This window comes from Candoia aspera, chromosome 2, assembly GCF_035149785.1.
Source record: "Candoia aspera isolate rCanAsp1 chromosome 2, rCanAsp1.hap2, whole genome shotgun sequence".
NCBI classification, from domain to species: domain Eukaryota; kingdom Metazoa; phylum Chordata; class Lepidosauria; order Squamata; family Boidae; genus Candoia; species Candoia aspera.
In genome coordinates, this window is record NC_086154.1 from 163,202,129 (window position 1) to 163,220,612 (window position 18,484).

Below are 18,484 nucleotides of genomic sequence, written 5' to 3' on the forward strand. Positions count from 1 at the left end.
CCCCTCCCCTCCCCTCCCCTCCCCCGCCCCTCTCCTGCCAACAACGCCCCCCGCGCAAGAGCGCATCGATTACACCGGGCGACGGTGCTGGCCAGAATATCTTGGCTCCTAAAAGGAAAATGGTGGGGAGGACGCAGAAGCCCGGACACATTATATAACGCTTTTAAAAGACGGGGGGGAGAGAATTGCTCGTGAACAAGGTGGCCTAAAGGCACGAGAAAGAAATGGAGGCGTATGTTAGGGAAGGAGAGGCGTAAAGAAAAATGTACACACCCCCCCACACGCCACCCCAGGCCTTCGCCTCCATGAAATTCGCCTTGCGCGCGAAAGCAGCCGGACGCAGTTTTGCAGGTCCCATTGCATTCATGCGTATTTACTTGCGAATCGCCTCCCCTTTAATTATCACCGAATCTCTCGAAACTGTGTAAAAATCGGAACTGCACGGGCTGTCGCCCCCTAGATCTTCTCTTTCGAGTAATAATGGCTGTTTTTGTTATCACCCCCTCCTCTCCAGCGCATTCGCTGAAATCGGGGAGGCGGATATTTAAAGAGAAACTACGTAGGCCCTTAAAATGTCTGAGAACAAGAAAGGAGCTGGCAAGGAAGACAGGCTAAAAATGGGGGAAGAATATTAATTCGGCGAGCTTCAGCCACTCAGAAAAAGCTGCGGTCTGAATTGAGGTCCCATCTTCCTCACCAGCCCCTACCCCTTCGTTTTCCCCTTTCTCTTTCCAGCTTTCCTCCAATTTCTTCTCCCCTCCCAATCCCCAGTACAAAGGAATGGGAGATGCCTGGAGCTTTTTTTGGCAAGGCAAGACTCAGGAGCAACAGAATCTGGGAGGAAAAAATTAAAAAAAGGAAGAGACGGATCGGATCCCGTAGGATCTGGATTCATGAGCAAATTCGTGATTTTTTAAAATCGAGGCAAAGAAGAAACGAATAATGCAGCCTTTACTGAAGTAACGGCGGCTGGTACAAAAGTGTGAAGGGAATGGATACCTTGAACTGATTCAGCCATGAATTTAGAATGCATTTTTATGTCTCCTTTGATCTCGGCCAACTATTAAGATTTGATGGTAACAGATCATTGATGTGCCAAAGGGGTGTGGACAGTTTGACATTGGCAAGCACTTCTAGGGACACATTTAAACGACTAACTTTCAGAGCTAGCAGAGTTAAGTGAAAATTAAACTGAATCTCTTCCTTTTCCTGACTTTTTGGGATTACAATCACTTTTTCCTGTTCCATGCAAACTGTATAGTGCCTGAAAACAAAGGGATGCATTCATGGAAGAAACGCCCATCCCCAACTCTTCATGGGACAGTAAATGTCTTAAATGGGGATACATTTCCCAAACCCACTTGCTTTTTCCCACTTTCACTATTTAGAGCACAGAGGAATCCCCTGTTCCACAGCAAAATTCTGCTACTTACAGACATGGATACCCCATCACAGAGCAGAATGACCATCTGCAGCAGTAATCTTGCTTACATACAAACATTGTTAAACATTTCATTTATTATATTGGATTTATGGTCAATGTCTGTAATAAAGTTTTGATCTGATATTTCACCATATTCATTAGTATGGAATAAAAGAATAATTACATTTACAAAGAACTGGCACTAGTTGATTCACTGTTCTGATTCTATAATTCAGAAAGTCTGAATTAAGAAATTTTCTCCCATCCTTCAGCCATTTGAGTCAATTACAGACCATCTCAAGTGCAAGCACACTCACAAACTATAAATAATTACAATTAAAACAATAGACAATCCTCCCCCGTGATAATAATTAAAAAAAATTAGCAAACAGATTAGTGAAAATACCATGACAAATTATGAAACCATACCTCTCGTGTGGTAGTATTGTATATGTAACATTACAAGCAATGAGTTGTATTCGGTAAGTACCAATAATACTCAATCACATTTCATTTGACAGCCATAAAAAAGGAGCTAGCTGGGGAAGAATTATATTTTTGACAAGGTGAATGATCAAAAGAAGTAGCTATCAGAATTACTTTATGGAGAAGGATTTGGCACAACAAATAATTAATAATTGTACATTTATTTTCCAAAAACATGACCATCTTGAAAGGCCCTATAAAATCCAGGATAAGAAGGTAGAAGTTCTCTAAGTGTGGCTTAAAGAATGCAATTAATTAAGGGAAAATGTGTTATATTTTAGGTATATAAATTAGAGAAGAAGTGACATTAAACATGACATTAATGGAAAACCAGCAAATCCTAAGGCTGTCAACTAAACTGGGAAATTGAGAAAACATTCTGGAAAATGGTAGTGTCCAGCCTTTTTTTAACATGTATTTCACATGTTGCACACAAATAGAAAAGGGCAAACCTTCGATCATCCAGTCACATTGCAGCAGATGCCCGAGTCCACCTTCTCTCCTCAGGATTCTACCTCTTCATTCTTCTGTGTCTAGAGAAAGGCTAAATTAGGGCTACCAAAACTGGACTGCAAGAATCCTGATGGCCACAGCAAAAAGTCATGGTTTTCTATGTCTTGCCTCTGCCATCCAGTGGTTGTTCAGAAGTTTGCAGTTAAGATCTGGTAGCCTTTTGTCTTAGGGCTCCTCCAGACATGTCCTTAACCATGGGACAAACAAGTCCCAATATCCACTCTTTTTTACCATGCTCTGATGACGATGCCTTCTCCCAAAACACTATTTTCCCCATTGATACGATCAATTATATTTTACCAACAATTAAACTGCTGATGTGATCAGCATTTGAAAACAGCTCTTACTGGCTATTTTAGGTTGTTGTGGGCACAGTCCCTTCCTTTCAGTCACTGTGCCCTGTTTTCCATAGACATTTGGGCTTAGACTGCAAGACAGATTGGACACCTGGTTTCCACAAAGACTCATGTAAAGTCTTACATGGGTTCCTTGTTGTATTGAAAAATCACTGGACCTTCACTAGATCTTAAAAAAACAATAGCAGTGTTTAATGTTTCCAATTTAAACTGGAAAGAGAGCCAGTTGTGTCTTGCTAATTCTATCACCACAGACTGCATTACAGGTTTACCATGTTTTCTGCTAACAAGTTTAGCATGGCCATACTTTTTAATAGTTTTACTACTGTTCTTATTTCCTAGGACTCACAGCTGAGTACTACGTACTGTAGTCACTCTAACTGGTCAACTATCTTGGGATCAGTATCATGTGGCTGTAGTTCCTATGGCTATTTATGCAGTAAATAATGTTATTTTTACAGCAGCCTTGGGAATAAGAGTTAAATCCCATATCACAAATAAAGAATTGAGGCTGATACTGCCTGTCTGTCATGTTCATCGTTCCAATGCTTTGCCTACATCGTAACGTTTCGCATGTCATGTTTCTGACCCGTGTCTTTCACCTGCGGGGTGGGGAATTCCAGCCCTGCCAGGCTGTTATCTTTGTGTTACCCTGAAGGAATGTGTGTTTGGGTTATGACATGTATTCAAGGTTATTTTCCCAGGCAGATGTGTGACGCTTGCCAATGCTGGGAGGGGGTGGTTGCAATGTTGGGGTGGGGGGCGGGATCGGCTTGGAGGCGAGGGTTTTTAGTTTGTATTTGGCGCGCTTTTGCTTATTCTCAGCTTTCTTCGTATTTGCATACTATCCTTTCAATAAATCAGTTTTATTCACTAAACTCTGGTGAGACTGACTTCGTTGGGATAAGGCAATCATTACACTGTCTTGCAGGTTTATACCTCACTTGCACCTAAACACAGGACAAACATGCCCTACCAGTCTCTTTTTTCTTCCATGTCCCTATGATGCTATCTTCATCTCACCTCCCAACCTGTATCTGAATTCTTCTTAGCTGTTCCAGCATTAAACAGGTATTTTCCCCTTAAACTGACAGCAAACCAAAATACTTCCAAGGTGTGCAAAATTTGATGCATTTTGTTGTTAGCAATGGAGCTCCTATCAGCCATTTCAAGTTAGTTCAAACATATTCCCTTCCCTCTTCTTCAGTCCCTGGGAACTCTCCTCCGGGGCCATAATATTTGGACAGTCGGCTCTCAGAGTTCACATTTCAGTTGTCCAGTGGACTCCAGTAGGTGGCAGGTTGGAAAGCACTGGTCTCTCCCACTGTATCCATCACCTCCTGTACCTCATGGATCAGCTACCTCGCAGCACTGGGTGGTGGCAGGTTGGGAAGAACCAGACTCTTCCATGGACAGCCTATTTTACTGGGCAGCCCATAGCTGTACTTGAAAGTGCTGCACAAATGTTGAAAATGAATTCTGAGCCATGTACGTATAAATCAAACATTGTGAGATATATATATATATATACACATACACACATACATACATACAAACAAACAAATGTGTATGTTCCCACATGGTTTACAATCTATCTCAAACCGTAATTTTGTTTTATAATTGCTAAACCATAAACAGTGGAAGAGGTGTGGCTAAAAGCCTTTTCCCACAGCTCAGTTAAAATACTACATACCTGTTCTTCATCTGGCAGAAAATGTTCTCTTCCTAAAATTTCCTATCCTCTCCTTATCTTATTCTGCTCTACTTGCCTCTGGATGGAGGTTTCCTGATCTGGATATGCAGTCCGTTTTAAGCAAAACTGTTCACTAAATCCTCAGTCTTTACTGCTCTCCACTTTGCTGACTTTCACTAGCCAGTAGGAAGCCATCTGCCAATCTCAGCACTTTTGACAGATGGCTAGAATTTTCTGTATCTCTCTAGTGGTCTTTCTTTATCTCTCTAGTGGTTATCTGGAATTTTGCAGTGCAGATTTTCTAGCCCTACTTAAAAGAAAAGAACAAAATGGTACAATCCTCAGTTTGAGATAGTGAATTGTTCCAGTTGAAGTAGAATTGCAATTTCAGAATACTATTGCAGTCAACCAGTATAATCAGAGAGACATTCTGGAAAGTAAAATAAATGGCATATCCCAGAAAAAGAGTTTAACCCAGCTTGCTTCCTGCTGTTCTGATTTTGAACTTGTGTGATTTATTTAATAAGCTATTTCAATTTGAATTGATGCCACTGAAACTTCAAAATTCAGCCTTTTTATTTATTTATTTTATTTATTTATCAAATTTGTCACCGCCCATCTCCTCCCACCAGAGGGACTTTTCAGTTTGATGTGTTGGTAGAGTAGATTTAGCTACAGATGAAATGAAAATATTTGTCTCTATTTGCACCAATTTACCTTGCAGTTTTTCACATATATATATATTTATATTAGATATTTTTGGACAACAGATGTACAATTGTTGATTATTTGTTGTGCCAAATTGTAGCATCCTCCTCCAGAAAGTAATTCTGACAGCCACTTTTTCTTGTCATTCACCTTGAGCACATAAGTGGCTTTGCCACTGTTTTCTCAACTTCCCAGTGTAAGTTGATAGCCTTCAGATTTGCTGGTCTTCCAAGTACTAACCAGGTCTGACACCACTTAGTTTCTCCAGATCAGCTGAGGTCAGCAAGGTGTAGCTACCTGCCATGATATAGTAAGACTACCAACCCATCAAAATGCAGGACACAAAATACACACCAGAATGGGGGCTTAGGAAGTATAGTGTAAATACTAACCTGTACAAAAGTGTGTGTGATGGTTAATAATTAGAAAACAACCTTAATATATGAGCTTAATTTATTTAGTGGCTGTTGGGATTTTTGCAGATGAGATTTTGTAACCCTATTTCAAGTATTGAGAGCAATGAGAATCTCAAGTATCTTGGTTTGAATTTAAATAATACTCTCCCTGCACTCATGCACTTTCTCAGAAACATGTATCATCTCATCTTTTATTACTCCTTCATATACCATTCCATTCTATCTCTTTTCTCTCCCCCTTTTCCTCTTCTCTCATTCTCTGCCACCCCATTTTTGCCTTCTTCCTGACAAGAACTCAAGGGCCTCCAACTCACAGCTTTTCTGCTATCTCCATTGCTGTAGAAAATATGAGAGACTGACAGGCATACACATAAACTTGAAGATCTTTCCAAAGGTGGTTACGCTGTTCTAGACAAGAAACCTTCATGCAATCTGAGGGATGCTCTTCCCAGCTGCATTATCATGCCTTTCTTCCATCCTTGTGTTGGCAGAAAAGCATGCTGACATAAATTGCACTGCATCAACAGCCAAGCTCTATTTTGCCCCAACAACACTTGAGGATAACGCTGTCCTTACACCTTAAATGGGGAGTAATTTAAGGGGCAATGATTGGTGGATTTCCCAGCTTCATTTCCCTCCCTGTTGTTATTGTTGTTGTTCATTTCTCTCCCATTGAGTACCACCTGCCAGCAAGAAAAACAACTCAAAACCTTTCTCTTTAACACATCATGGAGTGGGTGGGATGGGGCTGGGCTGGGCTAAGCTGGTGCTTTGGAGAGAGGGTTTAGGCCATCTTTCAAGTTGTCTGGAAGTAGCATGTGCCTGTGGACTGTCATGTTCTTTCTGAACATTGCTGAAGGAACATTGCTGTTTGCTTAATGTGTGTCTAGTGCTCTTCTGGAAGAATGCTAAACTCGTATCCAAAAAATATTCCAGTTGACAGATTTTCATACTGCAGAGGAAAATGGAATGAAGTAAAAGAGAGTTTGGGGAGTTGTCTCCATTCTGCAACTCTCTATTGTGCATGTGACCTTCTCACTTGGACTATTTTTAGACATGGGATTAGAGGTCTTCCAGAAGATCACTGGGCATGGTTCAGAAATAGACCCGCTACAGTAATTGGTTGCACAAGTGGTAGAGGAATTGTATCAGAGGTACTGCCTCCTGATTCATACCATGCACCTTGGCTGTGCCTCTGACCTATCACTTGGGCTAAAAGAAACAGGCATAATTCTTATTAATTTTAGTTCAGCTCCTATATTTCCCAAATCAGAAGTGCCACAAGGGAATGGCAGTGTCTGCAGCAAGTAGCCACAGCTGGCAGCACCCAAAAATAGTTCATGGAGTTCACAAAATGGTGTTGCAGTAGGCCAAATGACTTCTTCCCACCAAATAAAATTGACAGAAAGTATGGCCATGTGACACCCCACCCCCCACCCTGGTTGGCACAAGCCATGGAAAATCTGTAATGCCCTCATTTGGGATAGAACCAGCAACAAACAACTAGCAGAATGTGGCTTTCTTTCCTGGTTTAAATTGATTGGAGTGCTAGTCCTTTTTTCTTTTTAAAGCTAGGTCTTGTCCTCTTTCCAAAGGCCATTACACAATGTGATGATACTAGTGCTATCATATCTAGGCTGCAAAAATCTGAACATTCACTTGATGGCGGCAAAGAGATATAGAAATTTTAACTCCTTCTTGTGGTCATCTACATTACTGCAGTCTATGTATAGTAGTGCTACTTAAGACAAGTTGGAGGTTGCAAAGGAAGGAATGGGAGATGCTTGGATACCTGTGTGTTAAAGCAAGGCCAAGAATTACAGAGAATATCTAGCCCTTGCCTACAGTCTCATCAATAGATGGATTTGAATTGGGAGAGATCATTAACAGATCAATGTCAGTTCCCCACTTGTAAATGGGATGGGGTTGAAAAACAAAAGACTAGGCTTGTCTTTTGTTTTTCAAGGCTCAGAGAGCACCAAAGGACTCCACAGACTAGCCTTGTGCCTACCCAAAATGAACCAATTCCCAACTAATAGCTAACACACATGTAATAATACATGAAATATATGTAAAGCACACTTCATAGTTTAAAAAGCTTATGCTCTTCTTTCAATGGAGCTTTACTCCAATAGAATATAAGCCTAAGTACGAGTAACTCTTATTGGGTGTTCAATATATGCTTAGTAAATATGCCACTATTTGCATCTTTGCCTTGTGTTAGGATTCAGCAACTATGATTTCTTTTGCCACATCTTTCCTCCTCTAACATATGCCCTAGCCACAGCCCAAATCTGCCCTGGTAACTGCTTTTTTCCACCATATCCTCATGCCATTGCCCTCTTCTCATCCCCAGCCCACGGATAAGGCAGCTTAAAGTCATCCTTAGTTTTTCCAGTTTTGAAGTAGTGTTTCCCCTCTTATCTCAACATAATTTTCGCCATGGATATAATCTGGCTTCACTAACAATATGGTTGCTGATACAGTCAAGGCGGGGATCAGCCGTTACTGCCACTTTGGGATCAATGGGCATGTCCTCTCTTTTCTGGTTGTTGGAACTGCCCTTCCAGGACCATCAGGCTTGGGCTGCAGTAGAAACTTATCCTGGGCATCCACCGTGGCATCTAGCTGCATAAACCTGACTGGTCTTTTCCACTGTGTCTCTTAGATCTTACATGTTCTCCTTATAAAAACAGGTTTAGCACTCTTCTGAGAGAGTACTCACAGCTGCGTTTAAAGAATAGGACTGTGCTGCAGAGAAGGTTGATTTAAAGAGTCTGGTTCTGCCAACTGGGTATTGCTAGTTCTGTCACCATTGTACGTTTCAGGTTTCCTGCTGCATCTGCCAAAAAGAAGATTCATACAGCTGTAATTTTTACTGTTTTCACGATCTTGTGGAAAGTTGGGCAGCACTATTTTGCCTATTCCATTCTGGCTTTGACTGTACCAAGCGCTACCAGCCACAAGTTCAGATCTGGACTCCTTGGCTACTCATGGCCATTCCCTTGCAGCACTTGGCAAAGGTGGAGTTTGCTTGCTGTGTTAACCTTGTGCTTCACCCTGCGCTAGAAGAGTGCTACACCCATGCTCAGAATCAGACCAACTGACGGTTCATAGGCATGGCGGAGTTGCATTACATGGAAGCACTGAAGCTGCTCCCTACTGCTTCACCCATCTGGTTAGTTGTGCAATTTCATAAGTGGCTCAACATATACTTAACCAACCAGATGCTTCTGCCCATGTTAGATAGAGTGCTTGGTGGTTGTCTTCCCTCCAACAGGCAGGAGGTGAAACAAAGTCAGGGAAATCCACCAAACGTTCTTTAACTTGGCCTGCGATACATGCATAAGAACAGCATCCTTCACCAGCCCCATTACTGTTGCATATTAGGAACCCGCAATGGAGGCAGCACAATTTGTGCAGGAATACTTTTCTGCCTGCTCAAGGATGGTGGACAGCACATTACCGTGGCCATCTGAGCACTTATTGGCTCCGTTTTGCCCCTAATGTCAACTGCTGGGGAAAAAAGAAGAAAGTTGAAGAGTAGTATAAAGTATGTGCCACCCAAATTAAAAGTATTAGAAGAACAGATTGTTTTACCAATTCTCAAATCCCTTCTTAAAGTGAAAGATGTGACCAAGATTTATGTATGATCTGTGTGTGTGTGTGTGTGTGTGTGTACGTGCGCACACATAAAAACAAATGCATGTGAATTGATTTTTAGCTGCAGTCTACCTACAGGAACACTTCAAGCACCCTTGTGAGTCATGCTGGAGTCGACTTTCTTTTCAGGGCAGAGAGTGCCCCCTACTGAGTCACCTGCTCATGTTCTGCACATCCTGTACACATTCTCCCCATGGCTTTCTTCCAATCACTTGCTTGTGCAACGCCTTCCATGCAAACAGGTCAGGACTCCATGCCTGGTCTTTGGTTTTACCGGCCTGCAACTAATCAACATGCAGAGCCTTGCCTGAAGGATTACACAAACTGCACACACTTCAATTGCTTTCTCTCTCCACCCCCCCCCCTTACTTTGCTTCTCTCCATCTTTCCCTCCTGGAGCCTGTCCCATCCCCCCTTTTTTCCCGGTTACCAAGCAACGGCACAAAGGGAAAGAACTCGTGTGGAGGCCAAGAGAGGGCCCTGAGCCCTTGCAAGAATGGAAGAGAATGTAATGTAACCCAATTGGAGCCTCCTCCAGCGAAGCAAGCATGGAATTATTTGAGAGCAAAACCTATTGAAAGTTGAAATGGGGACGGGTGGGGGCTGTTGGGGAAAGAAGAACACCCAGTGATCATCTTATACAAAGGGCAGACAGGGCAAGCAGCCTAAATTTTGTAGCAGAAAATCACAGGTAGTAACATCCACTAAATTGGAATGAAGGTAACACGGATGACACTCAGCACAAAAGCTTGGCTTATGGAAAGGTGGCTGGCCAGGTGTTTTAGCTTGTGATTGAAAACTCTGGTTGTGTCTTCTGTGTAATTTTTTTCCCTTGGAAGAGCTGTAACCATTGCCACATTGAATTTATATATGGAGGGGTGGGGGAGTTATCTTCAGTAAAATCACTTAGTCATGCTCCAGCATTGCACATCTCTTTTTAATTCCATCCCACTCCATCTGAGATCCTTTAACAAGAAATGTATAATACAATGCTACTTACTGAACACAAGCACATCTGAACATGTACAGGGTGCATTTACTAACCACTGAATAAACTATCAACATGCTGACATTAACAAGAAGGTCCTTTCATGATCAGATGAATGATTCCAAGGAATTCTTAAATTCTAACAGCAGTCCGCTTTAAAAATACAGTCATCTGTCCTCACACTATTTCAAAAACAGTGCAAACAATCATCTAACTTAACATTTATATCTTAAATATAATTTCCATTCCACAATTAGATCTCATATTGGTCAGTATATGGTAATCACGATCCGTTTTCACTAGTGTTAAAAGCAATAAAAATATATTGCGTAGATGCAGTGTTCGAAAGTGGACAGAATAATTCTGCTTTGAACCTTGTGGAGCCATATCTTCTCTCCTCCAAGCCTGTGCCAACCACAGTGATTTATCAGAGGTGTCTACAGATATTTCCTAAAAGAGGAAAACAGACAAAAGTTGCAGTGCCTTCTGCTGTCTGCTTCAGGTCCACTGAGGCTTACTAAAAGTTGATGCTCTGCCTTACTTTCAAATTTAAGTGCAGGGTTTATGCCCAATCCCTCTTCTACACACATGTAAACTTCTACATACCGTAAGGCTCAGTGAAATTAATGGGAGTTCTAAAATTGATGAATGTATCTGCAGAACATCCTGGGCATCATCCCAATACAAAATTTATCTTTGCCACAATCAGTTCCAATATATTCTCAGCCTCATGTGAAGCCTTGCTCTAGTGTACATGTTGCTGCGCATGAGTGAATACTCTTGCTGTTTTGGTGGCAGCTGCTATTAAAATTATATTGTTAAAACTCTATAAAGATTATTTAAATGCTAGCTGAAAGGAGGGGGCTGATACTTCCCCACTCTTTTTCTTTTAATAACATTGGATGATTAGGCAAGCACTGCACAGCTGAGTAAAACGCCACCAATACAGATACAGATACAGTACAGATACAAATACAGATACCAATACCACCAATATTGATACCAATACAGATGAGCTTAAAAAGTAAAAATAAAACTACAAACTGGCACTGGGAAGGAGGTGCCAATGATACTGCACTATTCTATTATTGCTCTTATATGTGGCCATATACTACACCTGTTGTAAAAACAACCGGATGTCTTAGCCAGTTTGGTCTAGTGGTTAAGGTGCTGGGCTAGAAACCAGGAGACTGTGAGTTCTAGTCCCGCCTTAGGCATGAAGAGCCAGCTCGGTGACCTTGGGCCAGTCCCTCTCTCTCAGCCCAAGAGCCAATCAGGCATAGTAGGAGAGTTCTAGTCCCGCCTTAGGCACGAAGCTGGCTGGGTGACCTTGAGCCAGTCACTCTCTCTCAGCCCAACTCACCTCACAGGGTGGTTGTTGCGGGGAAAGCAGGAGGAGGAAGGAGTATGAGGTATGTTTCCCACCTTGAATTGTTTCTAAAAATAAGAAAGGCAGGATAAAAAAAAAAATCTAAATCTAAAAAATCTAGATGAATACTGTACTGTAGCATTTTCCCAGAAACAAGTAAGTGTGCTCTGAGAGCTGGGAATAAGCTGCTGTATCTCTGAAGGTATTAACTTGAGAAAAGAGGGCTACATTTTGCAAAAGCAACAACTGTTACAAGGCTGGTGAGGGTGGGGATGGAAGAAGTCTAGTCTCAGAAGGAGACTAGGGTGTTCCCATATGATCAGCTCAGTAGGCATTGGTGATTATAAGAACCACTTGTGGACACTCTGTGTTCTCGGATGAGGCTTTCATGGTACAATCGCTCTGGCTCATTCATGGAATTTAAAGAGAGAGGAGGAATCCAAATCATTTTGTCTTCCACCTATAACTACCACTGTATGTCTTCCTACTGCTTATTCTCTCTTCCACCCCTCCCCACCATCCATTTATTAGGAAAATATGGAATAGCTAAACAACATACTTTGGTAATACTGGGAGCTCTCCATCTGGAAGAACCCTTCATTTCCATATACTGCACTGGAAACATCCTACTAGATTGTATCTCATGCTAATCAGCAAACAAAGTGATACCCTTTGGACTATTTGGTTCAGGCCCCAAAAGAGGATAGCAACGCTCCCATATCCCATGCATTTGAGGAACGTGTGAAAAAGGAAGGTCATAAAGCCCCACAGAGTAGCTCTGTCCCTGTCCCCACATCAGGTGGCCACATACCCTGCTGTCTTTACAGTTTTGCATAAAGGCCAACATATGTAGAAAACCATCTACCAAGGGGGAGGGCTTCCATGTGTATATATTGGTGGGCATGTACATTCCCTTCTCACAGGTACAAAAAGCAGAAAGATCTGCCTGACAAATAGGTTGGTGCCAGAAACTAACATCACAACTCTCTAAATGTGGGCTTACATCTCAATTCCTTTTTTTCTGTTTGAATTCCTCAGTTGTACTGATGTCCACCTTATTTCTCCAATCTGTGCTTCTGTTTCCAAAACATTGCTATCACTCAACTCTTAATATTTCATACCTGAGGAACTATGACATCCAGTTAAAAAGTATACTTGTGCATCAGAAGAAATTGATCAAGCTCTGTGCTTCAAAAGGAGACTTCTAGTCACTAAAACCTGTTCCTCTTTTTTTAAAGACTCAAGTTTTAAAGTTTTGAATTCTATTAATTGGGACCTTCATTTCTATTGAGGGAAAACAGCTTGTGAGTAAAAAATACAACTCCCAAGAAAGACTGAATGATGATTTAGAGAAAATTGTTCCACATATACTGTATTATATTATTTATTTTTAATAATTAAATCAAACAATTACATTTTATAATCATTGAATTGTTAATGTATTAAAGTCAGACACCAGTATCCCCAGCAATGGCAGCTTCGAGTATAAAAGGCAAAACAGGAGTCACCTATTATCACAAGAGCTTGGTACACCTGTATTTGGATCTGTACATCACTTGCTCTTTGTGGCCTGCCAGAACTACTTTGTTTGTTTGTTTGTTTATCACATTTATACCCCACTGTAATCATATACAGATTCTCACATTTTGCTCCTCTTTTAAAAAGAATATCAAATAATTGACAATTTGCTGCTCTTCGATGATGCCCAAAAATCTGGTCCAAACCAAAGCTTCACTGTATTTGGTGGAAAAAGAGCTGTCATTGCCACTTCCTTGATTTAAGCCCTCATCATCAATGCACTGGTATGCCTAGCACCCAATTCATGATGGTTTTAAAAAACGATGTACTTAAGCTTAGAAGCAAGAGATCAAGACTGAACACGGGCAACCAAAATAAATAAATAAATAAATAAGAATAATTATTGACACGCGTTTTCATCCATTTCCACCATAAGCAGCTGGCAGTATACAAAGTCAAAAAATAAACAAGCAAATAAAACATGCTGCGTTGTACAGCTGGATTGGGCAATCTCATAATTCTAGTACTCTAATCACCTGCTTATCTTGATCTGAGGTTGACACAACTTGGGCAAGAACCTTCATATTCTCAGAATAAAAAATTGGACAAACAAAAAGCAAAATGAAGCAACCTGGCCATCAGAACTTCCAGATTTATTTATTTATTTATTTATTTGCAGCAATTACAAGCAAGGTTAAAACACACACACACACACACACAAACTGGTCAAATACAACAAAAGTAGTTATAATATGAGTTATGACTTTAAGTTAAGACTTAAAAGGAAAAAAGGGGGGAAGGGATTAAATAAAATAAAAATGACAAAACAAAACATAAAATAGAAATAGAAATAAAGAGAAGTAACTAAAACAAAACAAAACGAAATGAAATAGAAATAGAAATAGTGTTGTGAGGGAGAGAAGCTTCATTTCCTACTCTCAGATCAGAACTCCACTATCACCAGTACGGCTGCTACGTTCTTCTCTGCAGAGATTTCTATAAGAAAGCATAAGATGTCCTAATCTTGGAGTGGTGACATTATGAAGTTCTCAGTCTTACTTAATCCTTTTTTTAAACTCTTAACTTTTTAGGTAGTATGTGATTGATACACTGCTTTTCTTGTATTTGGTTAATGCTTCTGTGTTTTTATTCTGTTGGTCGCTGATCACAGATAAATAAATACAGGTTGTCCTCTCTTACCAACCATTTGTTTAGCAACTGTTGGAAGTTACAATGGTGCTGAAAAAAGTGAGTTACAACCGATCCTTGCACTTACGACCAGTGCAGTGTCCCTGCAGTCATGATTTGGGTGTTTGGCAACCATCGCACATTTATGAGGGTCACAGCATCCCACAGTCACATGATCACCATTTGCGACCTTCCCAGCTGACTTCCGACAAAGTCAATGGGAAAGCCAACAGGAGGTCGCAAGTCAGTCACATAATGTCTCGCTTAATGACTGTGATTTGCTTAATGACCACAACCGGGATTGCCAGAACAGCAATTGCTAAGTGGGGCAGTCATGTGATGTTTTGCTTAACGACTGCTTCACTTAGTGACAGAGCTGGTGATCCCAATTAGGGTCGTTAAGTGAAGACTACCTATAAAATGTAAGATCTTTACACTTCAATAGTCACTCAGCCACAGCAGCAGACAGGAGACACTATCAAATATATCACAAAGGATCTGTTAAACCACAGGTGCCCAATCAAAAGCCATCCATATATACCAGAAATGGAACAATTGCACAAGGAGGCCTAGAATAGGTGTGCACAAAATGGAAAAAAAATTGTTTTGAATCTGGAACAAAAACCTCGGGTTCTGGAGGTTCTGCCAGATTGTTTGGGACCAGTCACAGTTCAGCAAAACTGAATACTGGAATTGTCAGCCCTTCAAGGTAGGCCAGGTCAAGAAACAAACACTGCATGGATTCCAGAAATGCTATTTTATTATTGTAAGGTATATAACAATCTTGAAAATTTTAAGTTTCCCTTTGTCCCATCTTATACTAAACAAAGTCAATGTAGTGTTATTTTGAGTTTCTTTCATATGGTTCCTTCTATCTCTGGACAGTACAATCTCTTGTCCAAGTCTCTCTTTATAGGCTCTCTCATATCTTCCCCCAGTTTTAAATTCCTTTACAGGAATGTCTGAGGAGTACCACATTTTGGACTAAAAAAAATCCAGATGTTGTAAGTATGGTATTATTTCCCCTCTCCCACTCAGCAGCTCCTAGCATGGCCAACCTCTCTGGACCACCCACCTCCATCTTCTCCACACTTCTGCTTCTCTTAGCCACTGCCACTGATGTGCCAGCACAACATATCCTAGTATCTCATTGCCCCAGCCCTGATTTCCAAGAGTCTTCAGTCCCTCTCTTCCCAGCCTCCCCTCGGTTACCAATGTTCTTGCTTTTTTCCCTGCATTCCCCACCGCAAATCACTTCTGCCCATTTCATTCTATGCATGGACCAAAACAGCTGAAACATTCATGTTTTGAGTTGACCACAGCTCACCCAAAATTAGCTGTTCCATGCCCAGACACTTTGTACATGGAACACTTTGCATATCCCTAAGTCCTAGGCCCTGTGGGACTAGAGCAACTCTGACTTTAAGCCCCAGTTGGGGCTCCATCAAGCACAACTGAGGCATGATGGTGCCAGCCAACTGCCTGGTTTTGCAGGAACTTCTGCAGAGGCTATTTCTCTTCGTGGGGCCCCATTTCTCTGGCAACTCATGGGAGTATTCCTGCTTTGCTTTAAAAGGACAGGTTTCCTGCTCATTGGCCCAATGGGCAGCTTCGTCCTTCTTTCTCTCCAACACTCTGCATCTCCCCTGGCCTTCTTTTGCATTATTTAACAAGAAAAAGCAGGAGTACCAATCCTACTTTCTCTTGCTGAGGTGAGCTGAGAAAGATAACTTAAGTGGTAGAATAGAAAAGAGGGGCAGGGAATCTTGTTTGCTTGCCTCTAACAAAAAATCAACTGTGACAATTGTTACTGAATAGCATTAGAGATGCAGTGGGTTCTGGACAGAGGAGAGACTTTGCCATCTTTTCCACCTCATCAGGCTTCTTGACAAGGCAGTGGTTTTTTTAATAGTAATTTTATTTAAAATTACACTGACAACAATAAAAAACTAATACAAACTAAAAAAAATAAAAGAATAAAAAGAAAAAGTAGAAGGTGCAGGAAAAAGAGAAAAAAGAAAAAAGAAAGAAAAATAAGAATATAGTAAAGAAAAAGAATAGAAATATATAAAGAAATGACTTTCCCCTTCATCACAAGTATAAACAATTTTATTAACTTATCACCTTCTCTTAAAATACAGCAAAGATCTCTCCTTCCCATATCCCATCTCTTATCTATAAAGAAATCCTTAAAACCTCATCATTTCAGTCCTGATCAGCAAAAGTCCATTAAGGCTTATCAGAGATAAAAACATATTTATTTTAACCTTGATCAAATAAACAAACTTTATATTCCTTCCTTTTAACAATCCTGAACTTTAGTCCCTTCAAATAATGTCCTAGAACTTGATTTCTTTTCATTTTTTCTTTGTCCCTTCTCACATACAGGTAGTCCTCGCTTAACAACCATTCGTTTAGTGATGGTTTGAACTTACAACAGTGTTGAAAAAAATGACTTACAGCTGGTTCTCACACTTATGACTGTCGCAGTGTCCCCACAGTCACTTGATCACGATTTGGGCGGTTGGCAACTGGTTTGCATTTATGACTGTTGCAGTATCCCGTGGTCACATGATCACCATTTTTTACCTTTCCAGCCAGCTTCTGGCAAGCAAAAGCAATGGGGAACTGCATGATTCACTTAACAATCACGTGGTTTGCTTAGCGCCCACGGTGATTCACTTAACGACTGCCACAAAAAAGGTAATAAAATTGGGTCAGATTCGCTTAATGACAACTTTGCTTAGCAACCAAAATTCCGGTCCCAATTGTGGTTGTTAAGTGAGGACTACCTATAATTCTTCAAAGCTTTAACAAGCCTCTTTTGTAAATCCAGTATAGGAAAAATATCCACGTCACTCTTGGTTTGTTATTTGTATATCCCTTTTAATTATTAAGACATCAGCTGGTTTCTTTTGTATGCCAGTGTAGCATCTTTTTCCATGTCATTCTTGTAGCCTGTCATTTTTAAATCCACTTTCAGATCAGTCTCAGTCTTGTCTGGTAAAACTTTTTCCTCTTCCATAACATGTTTTAAATACAGTCTATCTATAGAGGCAAACAATCTGAAAGTCCATTGTTCGAAAATATCCTTCAATATCCCCAATGTTAAAATATTTTGCTCCATTCTGTATTAGTAAGTCAAATTTAAGTATTCTTAACATGGGTGTGGTTTCCCATGGCTTAAGTCCCTGACTTTGGGTTTCTAGCTATGCTGGAAGGCTTTACAGATACAGCTTTCCTACCATACCAATCACATCCGGCATGTACATGATGATGACAATTATGACAACAACATGGTAGTGACAGAGCTAATTCATTCAATTCTGCTATCCTATCTATATAGAATTACTTACTTTTAACATTCGTGAAGGAGGAGTTAGTTGTTTATGAAGAATTTTTAGGGTAATTCCAGATGGATGATCCCAAGGATGCTTCCAGGCAAAGGGCTCTTAGTGCTACTGATCAAAAGGCATTATGGAGTTATTCCTTCTTTTACTCATTAAAAAATAAAAGTGGTAGGAAAACAGAGTAGAGTTACAAATGGAAGGCAATGATGTCTGATCTGATGTGGCAGGGCAATTGCTCTTCTGGAATGGCAAAGAAGGCCACAGATAGTGAATCTCTGGAAGTATTTTGCCTCTTACTTCAGCCTGGCATTGCGGTTAAGCTGTGAGACTTATGCCAAGATAATTCAAATTTTACACAAAGAAAAGCTGAAAACTGCAGCCATGTAAGTTTAGAAAGATTCCAAATTTCATTAACATGCATTGATTTATTCTTCTACTGAAGCTCATGGGGAGACAGGAGGAACTTTGAAGGACACTGAAATCTCATCATTGAAAATCTTAGTCAGCTACCTTAAAACTGTGATTTCATTTTGTGACCAATACTGCATTAGGCCCTTACTTTGCTCACATAAGACTATAAACTCAACACATGATTAAATTTAAGACCTTGTCCTAAAATGACCACCTTGTTCAAAACGATTCTGCCCATCCTGTCAGATTGGCAGGAAGGCTCTGCTTAATGTCTTGTCCCAGGCCAGGTAAGAGAGCCATGGGTCCAAAAGTCAGGTGTTTTCTGTGGACCTGACTCTGATGCTGGGGAATATGCTGCCCCTTGGAGATATGCTTGACTCCCTAGCTCCTGATTTTAAATGG

The 18,484-nt window shown here is 40.7% G+C and overlaps 1 protein-coding gene across 1 annotated transcript in view; it reads left to right on the forward strand.

Annotated features, from left to right (window-relative positions):
• The window catches only part of C1R (complement C1r), a 228,544-nt gene that overhangs the window by 186,987 nt on the left and 23,073 nt on the right, over positions 1–18,484 (forward strand). The window lies entirely within an intron of this gene.